Source organism: Bactrocera tryoni, chromosome 1 (assembly GCF_016617805.1).
Source record: "Bactrocera tryoni isolate S06 chromosome 1, CSIRO_BtryS06_freeze2, whole genome shotgun sequence".
NCBI lineage: Eukaryota > Metazoa > Arthropoda > Insecta > Diptera > Tephritidae > Bactrocera > Bactrocera tryoni.
This window is the reverse complement of record NC_052499.1, coordinates 42,807,208-42,822,274: the sequence shown is the minus strand read 5'-3', so window position 1 is coordinate 42,822,274 and position 15,067 is coordinate 42,807,208. Positions and strand designations below refer to the sequence as shown.

The following is a 15,067-nucleotide window of genomic DNA, read 5'->3' as shown; positions in this document are numbered from 1 at the left end:
TAATGTGGATTATCTCGCTGATATTCAGCACATTTAATTGAAACTGCGATGAGAGTTAAATTTTTGCCATATTTCCATAGTTTGAGAAGCTTCATAGTAGTGGAGTGTTTTGGAAAAGCGCATATAATGCATTTTTTCAAATCATTATAATGGGTGATTTTTTAGACATTTTTCGAAGTTGGTCTTTTTGACGGTTGTCACTTGATTCATAATGAACTGACCTACTCCGGAACAACGTTTGCAATTCATGCAAATTTTGTACTGAAATAGTAATTCAGTCCGGACAATATTCGGTCGGTATAATCTTTCAGCAGAGTTGGTAATTCGAATTAGTCCATCACCCACCGCGAGCAACAACTGGCGCTGTGCTCATGGAGGTTTTATAAGATTTTGAGGAAATATCTTGGCTTACGGGCTGACGCATGTTCGGTGAATGGGCCCAAAACGATATGACCAAAGATTTCGATTTTCATAAGAAAATTTTGTTTAGCCATGAAGCTCATTTTTGGTTGTATGGGTACGTTAATAAATACAACCTTCGCATTTGGAGTTATTACACTGCATTAATACGACATTACTGAGACGCTGTTATTCTTTCTTCTTTACTGGCTTCGACAACCTTACGGAGTTATAGTCGAGTTAACAACAGCTCGCCAGTCGCCCTTTCGCTATTTGGCGCCAATCTGAGATAATAAGTGCAGTCAGGTCCTTCTCCACCTGATTTCTCCAACGGAGTGGAACTTTTTCTCTTCCTCTTGTTCAGTAAAACCTTTCCCTCGAACACTCCTAAGGCCGGCTCATCAGATGATATCATTGTCATACATAGCAGGACGGAAATAATGCGGGACTCATATATTTTAGTTTTTGTTCGTCGAGAGAGGACTTTACTTCTCAATTGCCTACTGAGTCCAAAGTAACACCTGTTGGCAAGAGTAGTTCTGAGTTGTATTCAAGGCTGATATTATTGTAGATGTTGGTGTTGGTTAAAAGATAGACGAACTTATCAACGACTTCGATGTTATGACTGTCAACAGTAGTGGCGAGTGCGACGACTGTTTGTTTGATGATAGGAGATTTTTTGTCTTGCCCTCGTTCACTACCATACCCATTTGCTTTGCTTATTAAACAGCTTAAAGAGGTCTTTCCCGATCCTAACGGAGCTTTTAGTGTTGATCAACGTCAGCTTACCCAGCCGTATTAGCTTTGTGGAGATACCAAGTTCAGACATAGCAGCATAGAGGCAGTGCCTTCCCGTGCTGTCGAAGCGGCTTTAAAATCGACGAAGATACTTGGAAATCACACATCTTAGTAGAAAAAACTTTGTTAGTCCTGCGTATATTAGTATAAATAGAAATCTATTCTCGCTTTGAGATTTTATGAGTTTGAAATAATTTAAGTGATCCAACTCACCACACTTGAAGGCAGCTTAAACTCTACTGGTTACAGGTTATATTTGGGGCCACCGTAATATTTCTATACTTTGTAGATTCATGCTTTCTTCTTATTATATACTCGTTTATACTGTAGAAATTTCCTTTGTATGTTCATCGACATTCTTCAAGAATTGGTTGTATCAAAGTCGCTTTCATTACCCTCATACCAGCTTTTACTATATAGCAAGTACATACATATTTAAGGCTTTTTATACACATTCACGGTATACATATGTTTTTACATAGCATACACAGACAGTGGCTTGCCATTTGACTTGCGTGCTATTCGTTCGAATATTATGGAGGCAATTTGATTTTGACTTTTGGCAGGTGTCTCCTTAAAAATTCCATGAGCTGTAGAATATGAAGTGAATAATGAAGCCCCGTTGGGATTTTGATGAATCACTTGTTGATAGCATTTTGCCTGTGTACTCGTATGTATAAATTTGAATACTTGCGGGATTCCAAAGTTGTATAATTTTATGGTATACTATATTGAAAATTGACTGTCACATATGTTTGTCTGTTTGTTAAGAGCATATGTAATTTGTATGCAAGTCCTGCGAGTATACAAACGAGCATTTAGTTACCTTGGCGCTGCAAATCGCCTTTGTAAAAGTTTTAACGCTACAAAACTTTATTGAAATTTTAAGTCGCTTTATTATTACATAATAAAAAGATTATGACATGGGCTTATGTGTATTTTATACCGTTCCAGAAGTAACTTGCATGCAATAGAGAAATACGCCAAGCGATTATAATAATACCTGCATACCAAGGAACGATTATTCTTTGCTCATTTTTGTTAGTGGGAGGCGGCTTCATTGCTTGATTTTGTTGATACTCTCATAAAGACGGCTTAGAGTGTGGCATAGCAGCTTGAAATGTAAACATGTTAGTGGGTCAATTTCAACCATTTTTAAACTATGCTAATAGGACGACAAGGAAACATTGTATATGGAATTTGATGAGGAAGTTTTTGATATGTATGATTTGTTCCGAAAAGTGGTGAATGTCGCACTCATAGTACGGTTTCTAATCCTTGCAAAAACCTTGTACATATGGCTTATGTGGTTAGACGGCATTCTTTGCGATGGCAAATTTGATATAATTCATAATCAAAAGAATAGTAATTTGTAGACGACTTTCAAAGAAGTTTTTAGAAAGGAAGTAGAAAGGCAGGTAAATAATTATTATCTTGATTTTGAAGCTTCATCAGAAATAAACAAGAAGAAAACGTAAACAAAATGCTCCTTACAAGAATTTGATTCCTATCTCTCAGTTTGTATGACAGCTATATGCTATAGTGGTAAGATGTCAACGGTTCAAATAACAAATAAATGAGCAGTTTCTTGAGGAGAAATGAACGTGTGTAAAATTTCAGATCGATAACTCAAAAGTTAAAGGAGTAGTTCGTGTATGTGCAAACAGATGAACCTAAGCCACATTTTGTAAATAAAAATGCGCTCGATCCGATCACGTTTACTTCCAATATTTCACAATTTTAAATTCCATGTAACTCCTTTACTTTCTTCTATACAAATCAAGCACCAATAAATACTTACATTCGGATAAAATTTTACAAGAATAGTGACTTTGGGGTACGCAATCTCTAGTCTAAAAATTGTCAAAATCATAACTTTTCAAGCCTCACATACCGAACTGATTTTTTTAATATACTGACTGAGCTCCGCTCCGATGTAGAAGGAAAAGGGAAAATATTAAACTACTTGGGCAAAGCTAGCCTCATTCCAGTCGATTTTCGATATGTAGGTAGAGATTGTAGTCAGATATCATTATTTCTTATCAACCTTCATCACTTTTCCATTAGATGGAATCCTCTTATTCTCTCTGTGTGTCTCACTGGCTGTGCGTGCTAGCGATATCTTGAGTAAGAATTTATGTAAATATATTGACACACATGTTTCTTGTCACTTTGAGAAGGTGTTTAGCTCTATAACTAAGCCCAAATGTGGATAAAACATTATACTTTAGTACAGGGTATCAAAATGAGTTTAGAATATATCTCTAACACTACTGATGCTAAATCAACTTAATTTAGTGACCGGTAGTCTTTCTTGCAGCTCTTTATACACTCTGACATTAGATGAAATCGTGTATTAACCACTTCCACTCGCCATATATCGGTTACTGAGTAAAATACTCAAAATTCGATAATTCAGTAAATTATTATATGTACTTCAGAGATATTAAATTTTAACTCAGGAACTAAATACTCATCTAACTACAACCACTACATTGATATTTTTATGTTACAGTGTGAAAATAGGTTTAATCGAACTACTATAAATATATATAGGTGATCATGTCATTTTTCCATATAAAAGAATATTAAAATGTACATATATGAATACATCAGAAGAAAACTTTGCAAAACTAGTGCCACCGAGGTATGCCATCTCTTACTCAAACATTTAGTATTGAAAGCAAGTGAGTTTATGACTTTTACCTGTATAATAAATTTATAAGATGACAAATATGATTTTGATCCTACTGCGATAGAGGTGACGCCAATTACTTCTCCTTTTAGTGTTGCTCAACATACATATGTAACGTGCGATGCTCACTTTGAAGTCTGTTCATATTGAATGACTTAATCCTTACCTACATGGGCACTCCTAATAGTCGTATAAGAGTACAAGTGGGCAAAAGGTACTCATATACAAGTATTTATAGTAACAAAAGCAAATCAGTAATTACTCCATTTCCACTATACTATTATACCTGACATAAAATCAAATGAGGCGTATAGTTTATTTTATGAATAGTAGTCTACAACCCTGAGTATGTAAACTTATTATTAACTACGCTTGGTTACATATTTCTTAAGCACTATGTGAAACAAAGCAAACGGTTAACCTTTTCTTATATTTTGTCCTTTCGGTGCTGTGAACGTAATAAAATATTTTACAAACGCTTCAGCGAGCTTTGCAAACAGTATGTACTTATGGAATGGCTTGTAGTGTCATGGCTGCCATAACTAATCTGAACGGTTTACAAATGACATTTAAGTTTTCCTGAAAACAGCTCGTGGCATTTAAATAAATTACAAATGAATAGCGACAGAAATGTCGCTGCAAAACGGCCGCTGCCTGAGGACCAACGCGGGTCAAATGACGTTTGGTCCAGCAAACAGCTGTTAAGTGCTCTTTAGATATTTATTGATTGTGACATCTGTGATGATTTTGCTGAATAATTTAAAATAATTTTCCCATTATATTTACATATTTTCACTTAACGATGAACGTTCAACAGTCCAAAACAACATGATGTGGGCCGAAGGGCTGTCATTGTTGTCACTATAATTGTAATGCGAATGGGTTCGTATATTTGTTGGCCAAAATGAATGGCCTTTGACATTAAGGTTCACGCCGAAATAGTTGAAATCATCACACGCCATTTTCCATGTTGTAACTGTGACAAGCGTTTATGTGAGTCTTCTCCTCCACAATATGCTCTCAAATTGTCAGCATTTCATATAAAATTTACTACGCAATGAAAAATTCATATCATTGACGTATACAATTTGCGGAGTCATTAATCATTTCAGTTGTGCTGACGATTTTATGCTGGACTGAGCAATTGTGGACCTGAAAAATAAAATTGGGAAGAAATTGTTCAATTGCTGTTTAGTTGTATGATCGAAACATGCGGAAAATAAACTTTCTGCTTAGTTTGCTCTTAATAAAATTAATGGAATTTTCATCTGCTGCAACATTTTTTGATTGCCTCTGACTCATAAAACAATTTATTTTACATGCCTTTACTTGCAGAACTTTCCTTGAGTTACTGGGTAACGTTACTCGATGCTGTTTTCCTGAGCAATGAAACGAAAATTACCAAGGAAATTTAAAAATTTAAACTTGGCTTTAGAACTACTCCATTTCATCTCAAGTATCTTCTTTAAGATCAGTATCCCGATTTTTTTTTCCTTAGACAAATTGCTACGAGTTCCTAATAGCTCGTTTTGACCTGCTCAGAAAGAACATCAGTCAGGTCCGGTTTTGTTGATAAGGGGATATAACATTCTTAATTTTACTCTTCTCAAGAATGGGCGACTCATTTAGATGTTATATTGGCTGTAATATTTGCAACTACAGGCTAGAGCTTCTCTTGGACGTTAATCATCAAGAGAATTTCTATAGTTGCCAAAATCGGGTTTAGGGTTTCTCCACGAGGGTAAGGAATCATCTTTTTGGGTTTAGTGGTCAAGAACTCAGGCAATTACTCTACTGGAAGTCGTCTTGGTCAAAAACTAATTTAATATTTAGATATTGGAGTCCTTCTTTGTCTCATAATTTTTATTTTGTTTTTATTAATAATATAATAATTTCCAATTACCGGTTTGCATTTAATCCATACTATCAAAAAGGATTATACATGCACCGTTTCAAAATCAAATCTTAACTCATTATGTGCACAGGCAGGCAGTGCCATGAAGTTTGTGACACTTGGAAGAAAACTTCCGATACTCTTCAAAATGTACATATATATTAACAGTTTTTCGAGCAGCGGCGATTAGTCATGTTTGCCTATCCGTCTGTATTTACACTCCTTAGTTATGGATTTTGCACACCTCTGTTTTCTCACCATGAAACTACCCTTTGTCGGAACCGGCGATTTCTTAGTGACCCAAAATCACTATACAAACTGATTGGAGAAAATAATGTTCTTTTAGGGCAAAAACTTTTGTTTGACGTGGTATTATCAGAAAAATTGACATGGTTTAAAGTAGCGATACAATTTTCGATCAACAATATAGCGTGAGGTCTTTGTGTCTTTGTGAAGACTTCTTTACTTGTAGAAATATCTTCACAAAACTTGGCATCAAAATAAAATTTTTGTATGGAATCTTTTGTATTTGTGAAGCATTTTCATAGCTCCGGTGAAATTGAAGTTCACTTTTATTGTTGTTTTTAGCCTTCATATGCTGCATTCCAATAAACCTTTTACAATATTTCTAAAATATTTGTTTTAGACATGAGTTTCAAATATATTAATATTACATATGCATATGTAAATACAAATAAATTCCAATAAATGCTTGTTTTACCATTTGCAGGTAGTCATTTCACAGAATTAAATGTTATTCCACGCAAAACAATAAATATAAATTTATTAATCTCTAAAACTATAAAACGATATCGTGAAATAGCTTTTAAATGCATGCTGTAAAAATTCTACTAACGTTGCTCATACGCTCCGTCGCCCACTAGTGGAAATTTCCCGCTTTTTGTTGCTGTGAAACCCCAGTAAAGGCAGGTAAGCGATTTTATATTTTATTGTTATTGTTTTTTAACAGTTCATGCGTCATTTATATTGAACATATCTTTTAAATGTTTTCAATTCATCGATTTGAGTGCCATTTGAGTACAACCGACACTCGCTACCGGCGCCACATTTGATTACATTTTAAGTCTACATGAGCCAATACAAAAACTAGTTGTCTAATATACATGAAGAATGCATTAAAATCAGCATTCACTTTGATTACGGTTTTTTAGCAGCTATTATTGTTGTGGTGAATATAAGCGCCGACATGCTTTAGCCATTTTATTTCTGCGAGTGTGGGATATTTTACCTAAATAAATTTTTGCATATTTCTGCTTTTCATGTTTGTTTTTACATTATATTAGGTTAAAAACGTCAAATGTGCATGTCTGGATTTTAATTTGTACTTAAAGTGTCTTCACTCTTTTACTTGCTCTTTTCAGTGTCTCCCATAGCCCAAGCTCTACATTTCAATGTATATTTGAAATTACTTAAGTGGTTGGTATTTTATTGCAAATTTGAACTTGATTACAGAAAATTAAATAAATGTGGTGGTTGTCTCAACGGACGAATGAAGACAGTGGGATTATTTGCATTGTGATATTATATATTGCTACATATCCTTTGGCGGTATTAGTGTGAACAGTTTCGACCTTAGGCTTTTCGAAAAGGTTCAGAATAATGTTAATGAATGGGATACACTCAACACGTGGACATAATATAAGTTCCTCTCAAGCTTTTCAAAACATTGTTCTTGCCTTGCATCTGTGTTCTACATTACACTAGGTTTCAGTATCTTATAAAGAGTATTTTAATTATTTTCAAAAGGCTTTAAACGCTTCTTGTTATGGTAGTGGCATTTATTATCATTCGACAAATATAATAAATATTGAATATTTTGTACAAATACTTTAAAATATAATTAAAATCCCATCCATCAAAACGCTTGGTAGCCAATACAATTTTGCATAGGCGTTTATTATCAACTCCCGCCAGCTCGGTGGAATGTCTGAAGATGTGCACTCACAAGTGTTTAAGTCTTGACCTACCAAGCCGGTACGGTTAAGAAGTAAGTGCTGAGTTGTTTCCATCTAATCTTCTCCTATCCACCTTCTGCAAATGGCGTTTGGTAAGATTCCAAACCTTACAGCCTGAACACCAATAGGACAATGGCCTGTTAAAAGCCCCACAACTAGGGAGAGACTAGACTTTCTGAGGGCAAAGAGATCACTATATCTCCTGAGATCAATCTTGGTCAAAAAAGCTTTTGCGACAGCGCATGTACAGATGGTAGCACAGAGATGGTCAGGATTTCGCGATGCCCAGCTATCTAGTAGTAGAACACAAGAGAATACGGGAGGACCGACCTGCTCCCATTCTAGTGATAGCTGTTCCATGATGCCTTGCCTTGCTAAGTCATTAGCTTTACAATTTCCAGCCCGGCACCCATACCAGTTTTATCACAAAGACACTCGATGCTATTGATAGCGAGGTTAGGCAATTCTTGATCAATTCTGAACACACTGTTAATAAACTCAAGGCTAGTATCACGCTCTGCTGTCTAAGTGGCTTCTCTGAAGGCTGTTAACTTAATAGCTGTAACCTCGGCTTGACAATGCAATAGTCAGGAAGTCTGGTGCTGAAGTTGATAGATAGCTCCTGACAGTTAACCCCTCCACCCACTTTCCACTCAAGCTCTGACCCATCCGTTAAGAAGCTCCCTAACCCTCTCCTCCAACGGCTTCTTCCCACGTCAGAGTTCGACTTGTGATCTATGGGATCCGATATGAAGTCATAATAAATAAAAAAAAAAATATCTAGCCACTCTCGATAAAGTTTGGCGAACTGATCTGGAGGGCCAATAAAAAGCAACACGCTAGGTCTCACTGTAATCATTACATTTCAGAACTACATATACTTGTTAAAAGCGATTTTTTGGATCATAAATTTGCAATGCCTTGCATAATAATCTATGCCAAATTTAATAAAAAAAACTTTGACAAATAAAAGAGTATAAACAACTTTGAGGTGACATTGATAGGATAGTTGTACGACAGCTATAAGTTATATTAACCCAATTTAAACAGTTTCTTGAGACATTGTAGCGATGCTTTGCATAATAATCTCTGTCAAATTTTTTTAAGATAACTCGACAAATGAAAAAGTTGTGCATACATGCACTTGATTTCGATCGTTGAGTCAGTTAGTTTGTTAGCTTTAAGTGAGATAAGGAGCTGTTCAAAACTAGAGAACGATATCTCAAAAACTGATATACTAATACTGGATACTGTTAGTTCGCATATATACCATACATACAGACGAATAGGCAGACTGGCATCCCTAAATCGACTCACTTAGTCACAACGATCATTTTCCATACATACTTATATACATATACCCTGTAGAGCTGCAGTCATGAATGAATTAAGTCTTATACGTATATGTTATAATATTTGTTTACAACAAAGCATTTTGCGTAAACAAATATGTTCCTACGTCAATTACGTCACGAAACAAGTTGTTCTCACTTGAAAGCATTTCAGCAGAAATCGAAGCTATTCAACATATTGCAACTATGTAATTGCAGCAATGACGATACGAATGAATAATTCCACAGTTACCGTTGTAACGAAGAGAGCCACTCGTAGTACTAGTGTTTACAGAAAATACAAAAAAAATGTTTGAAAGATTTTCAAGCATATAGTACATCTGAAAATTTGTGAAGTGCTTCAATTCGACTCTATATTATGTGTACAAAGTCCACTTATTGAGCGTTCAGTGTCAACACCAAAAGTGTGTGTCAATGCCACCCGCACGTTCTGCGTGTAACAAAAGTTGTTTTGCAATTGGGAATTCATGCTACTGGATCATCGACGTATGAAAGAGTTGGTGAATGGGTGTACAGGATGTGTAATGGCGATGACCTCGTTGGCAAACAAAGCATGGCATTGGGCTTCACTTAAAGTTTTTTACAATCTGCAGCCTACACATAGCTACACTGGATTTTGGTGTGGCTTTGACTTTTTTTGTTTATATATTTGTCCAAAACTGTGATGGATAATTGGCCATGAGGCTTAAATGTTGTTGTAACTAAAGTAAAATTCACATATATTCCTGAATTGTTACGTAATTTACGGTCATAAGCTTGTTGTTTGGTTTATGTCAGGCCAATAAGTTTGAATTACATTTGTATGACGTTGTGTTGTGTTGAATGGTATATCAGTTGTTTTTGGTTACATTATAAATTAATTAAGAATAAAATTGGAAATTTTGTTGTTACTAATCATTTGTTAGTTTGTAGAAGTAATAGTAATCAAAATCCATCCATGCTTTAGATGAAAAATCCAAGAAAAGACTTGCACACATGTCGTAGCAGCCTTTTTCACACAGTCAAATTAATTTTGTACATTATAATTATAATTGAGAAACCAGTTTTTCATTTCACACAGCCGGATAGGAACAATTAACGATCAGCTCTTACACTTGTGGTCTTCATTTTGTATTTTGATAATTTAAATTCATCAGCTGACTGCTATTTTATCAATGCGGACAACCAAATTTACAGTCTGGACAATAACCGGCAGAGTTAAGCACAGCCAAAATTACAGTATGGACAAGCACCCGCAGAGTGGCGTTCTAATTTCAACTCCACTAAGAATTAATGTAGTTAAATAAGATGTAAATCGATCTAAATTAGCGCTTTAATCGAGCAAAGACCGCTTAATTGAGGCTATAATGCTACAGAGTTTTGATACTTTCGTTTGTATCATTTCAAAAATGATCATCCATGACAAGATCTCCACTCACTGACAAATTAAATTCTGCAACTTCAATAACTCGTTCACTGTTTTGAAGAGAATTCGCACGGCAAGTGTTCCTACAGTTAAGTAGAAGGTACTGCTTGTAGGCGCTAGAATACTTCGATGGTTTTGAAACTGTGCATTTTAATGTATTAACATACCTTTATAAAGGGTGATCCATTTCAAAGTTCCCCACTTTTATAAAGAAAAAACACAGAAACTTCAAATTTAATGGATAATGTTTATTATCATTAGAAAGAACGTTCTTTTGGCTTTATTTTTTGAAGGCAATCCCTTTCAAATAATGGCCGCGGTTACGTCTCAGATGGTCCATCCGTTGAGTCCAATTTTCAATAACTCAATATTTCGACTTGTAACTGGCGAATCACACGCGCGATGTTTTGCTCCAAAGCATAAATCGAAGCGGAATTGTCCACATAGACTTTAGAAAATCTAAATAAAAATATTCTCACAGGAACAAGTCTAACGGTGTAATATCACACGATATTGGTCACCAACCGACCAACACAAAACGTGAAATTATCAGCTCACCGAAGTGATCTCTCAATAAAACCATTCATTGATGAGATGAGTGAGAAGTTGTGCCGTTCTGTTGAAACCGAATGTCGCCGAGATGACAGGCTTCAATTTCAGCCATCAAAAAGTCGGTTTTCATGGCGCGATAACGGACTGTTACGTTCTCACAGGCATTATTTTTGAAGAAATATGGCCGACAAATCACACCAAACCGTGTTTTTTTCTGAATGAATGACAGATCTTGAATTTCTTCAAGTTGCTCTTCGTCACAAATGCGGTCATTATGCTTTTCACATATCCATTGAGTCAGAATTGGGCAAAGCGATGTCGCTTGGGAAGGTCGAAGAGTTTCAGTTCTTGAATAAGCTGTATTTTGTACGCTTTCAATTTAAGATCTCAACGAAATATGCCCCAAGTCGTTCCATACGTCAGTCCGAGTCGCTGCGAATGGTGTCGAATCGACTCTCCACGTTCTTCGTATACACTATCAGCTTCGGCTCCTATATTTTCATCACCGCGTGCTGACCGAGGTCTATTCGGTCGAATATTATCCAATTATGAATGCTGGGTCTCATGATAAGTGATGGTGTTGCGAATAGTACGCTCAATAGGCCGATTACGTTAACCATAATTTGGGCGAAGTGCGCGAAACATATTCTTCACAGAACGTGAATTTTCGTAATAGAGTTGAAAAATTTGTTAACGTTGTTCAGACGTATAACGGTGAAATGCCAAACAATACTTGACACGAGTCACGTGTAGCTATGCAAAAAAGCACTTCTACTGGGATCATCCGTTAAGTCTGGAATTTTTCTGGCAGCATTTAAGTTTTTAAACATAATAGTTAATTAGAGGTCTTTAGATCGCTTTCAAAGTTGCTCCCAACCACGTTTTTTCCTTATTTACAATATTCGGGCGAAATAATCGATATTTGGCCCATCATCATTGGTATCCATGAAAGTCGATTAAAGTACGGATGTTAGATGCAAAGAACTCGTTAGTGCTTGAAGCGTACGATTCTCGACTTTATAGTATGAAAATGGTATCAAAGCAAACACGCTGAGAATTTCTGTTGGCAAATATGAAAAAAAAGAATCGATTTTTTGATGCCAGCATTGGCAACGGTTTTGATGTGGAAGGTTTTTCCGCTATTCCATTGACGGCTTTTGTTTGGAAGATTTACAAAAGTTAATCAAAAGATGAAAAACTGTTGCATTTTCCATTTTTCCTTGGAGGCACTGAATGGTGTCCCGCCATCACCATTTTGTTTTCATATTTTCATGCAAATCCCTGCAACGTTTAATTTATAGACAGACAAGTGCTTACATATGCCTGTAGCATATACATAGTATTGGCGTATTTTTAATAACTGCTACATGTGCGAAAAAAATTGTAGAATTCTAGTACATGCACTATTGGGTAAAAAATGATTTTTTTTGATCGAAAAAATATTACAAAAAAAAATACAATTTTATTGTAACTACAGCAGCAGCGCGAATAATTGTTGCAAAAACTGGTATGGCGTATGTTCGGACATAACCACCAAAGTTGAGTTATAATTTCAACACATTTTTGCGATAAATTTACGGTGTGTCTGTTGTAGAAGATAAAAAAATGTTTAATATAATTTTGTTTTAAATACATATATGTACATACAATTAATTGATACGGTGACATCCACTAAAATACAAGAAAAAAATAATTTGAAGTTGAATATTCATATTTGACTTAAGCCGTTCTTGTTGACGTACTCGTACCACCTTCATATTTCATGTGAAAAAATTGGTTGCGCTGTAATTCATGCAACTTTTTCGACTTGTTTACAATTAAACGCTCATATGCATGCGCACATGTGAATTTCCCTCGATATTTTTTCATGATAGCACAATTTTTTAACGAATTTTTTTGCTTTGCCACCCTTAATCCATTCATCTGGTGGCGTTTACCGAAATTTATGCATTCATTTTCGACAATTTGTTTGACAAATATTTTCTTGCTTTACAGCAAAAGCAATAACTGTGTGTACATGCCAGCGCTTGTTGTTGTATACTTCGCTTGGTGAGTCCGTTATGTTTCAATTTTATCGCCACTGTTATTAATTGGCGCTGCGGAAAACACCAAATTTCACCGTCATCATACACTTTCATATCAAATATTTGCCTCAGTAAACATTGAAGCTTCCTGTTGTGAGTTTGTTGTTTATTTGTTAATTTATTATTACTTTTTCAATACACTTGCAACATGTTGCACAGTGAGTATAATGGCTTTGGTCAACTAACGGCTGACCATTTAATTTTATTATACTCGTGCATATCGAAACAATCGGAATGATGAGTCGTTGGGGGGAATTAAAAGAGATTTATTTTGAGGCTTCTTAACAAAATCATTTTCGAGAAATCTCGAAATTTTTCGGCCATTAATTCATACAAATCGGGAGTCTACCTAAATTCGGTTGGGAGGAAACGTAGTTCTTCCTTACTTATTTTTTGTGAAATGTTAGCAAATTTTGATCATTGTATTAAAAAAGAGTTTACAGGGCTGAGTGAAATTCAATCACATTTTTGACAGCGTAAAAAATGCGAAGTTAATTTATTCGAGGGTTGAAAATTAAACGTTGGTTAATAAAAATTATATATTCCTGGGCAGTGTAGAAAAAACAACAATTTATACATGTACATACATATATAATAACTGGTGCTGCCAGCAAACTACCGACCAGCACAAATCATAATTATTAAGAGGGTGTAACTAAGAGAGATTGTGCATTAATTAAACCTGTATAGTAAGGTGGAGTGATAATGTATGGAGAAAATTTTTTTTTCATGTTTTTAACGGCTTAGCTATGAAAAGTTGCCTTTTAGTTTATAAAACAAACGTGCGAAATATCAAAAAGCTGGATTAATGTTTTGAGGTGCCCCAGTACAGTCAAACATTTAAATAAAACAAAAAAAATTGCATTCTACACATTTATTGCGAAAAATATTCTCACATTACTTAAACTGCTATTTAAACATCAAACTGTTTTTTGTATTGAAATAAGACATTCGTTGACGTGATAGCAGTCTTGCCCTAATGAAACCGTCTCGTTTATTTTCCCCCTAATAGAAGCATCGAGTGCCTTCTGTTACCAACTTGATGCAGCGCTCCACAGCTTTGATGTAGCTTAGAAAATCTGTTATATTCTGACATGTACCAAGACCGTTTTTAATGTTTCATCAGACATATTTGAAGTTAGAGGTGGCTCAGTTATATCACAGTCTTGCTACAATGTTATCTTTAGCATCGAAGTTGAATGTAGGTACTTTAAACGTTCAAAGTCTTCGAGAATTCTCTGTTCTTGCTTTTACAATTCTTCGATATGCAAGATCTCTTATAATCTCTCTGTCATCATCAAGCATGGTAATGAGAAGATTTTGGTGACCAAAGTATCCATTTCGTTGAATTACTTTGTCAACGAATGCTTTCATATCGAAATTCAAATAACGACTTAGGTTAAAGGTTTGTCATATGTTTTAGGCTCCGTTAATGCATGAAGAATTACATTTTATTGTAAACCACATTGGTCCATAAACTTTCATAACGTAAGTGGCTAATATGTACAACTAGCTTTTCTTCTGGGTCAGTTTTAGTGGCATGCAATCTAAAAATTAGACTAGCTGTTGTTAACCATCTAGAATGGTTAAGGGATTCCATATTAGCTAAATCAGAAGAAAATATACCAGTACTGATAGCAGTCGTTATGTTGTATAAATGCCTTTGGTCAGTACTAAGCTCTTCCCTAGTTATTTCAGGAAATATTGTAGGTATAACAGCAATTTCGACTACCAGCACAGTTTGACAAGTTTGTAATTGAGATCCGATGGCGTCTGAAAAGCATTTGCGTTCTATAGTTTTTTCGTCTAAATGTATAAAAAGATGATGTAGTGGTAACTCATTTGAATGCAATTGACAGATAATCCCCTGTAATGGCCTGTTGAATTCTTCCTCCATCAGATGAAAACCTCC

At 35.3% G+C, this 15,067-nt stretch overlaps 1 protein-coding gene across 1 annotated transcript in view; it reads left to right on the top strand.

Annotated features, from left to right (window-relative positions):
- Positions 1–15,067, top strand: part of LOC120768043 (RYamide receptor) — a 368,160-nt gene that overhangs the window by 47,915 nt on the left and 305,178 nt on the right. The window contains exon 2 of the mRNA XM_040094594.1: positions 6,517–6,716. The gene's annotated coding sequence lies outside the window, so the exon portion shown is untranslated. The remainder of the gene's footprint in view (positions 1–6,516; positions 6,717–15,067) is intronic.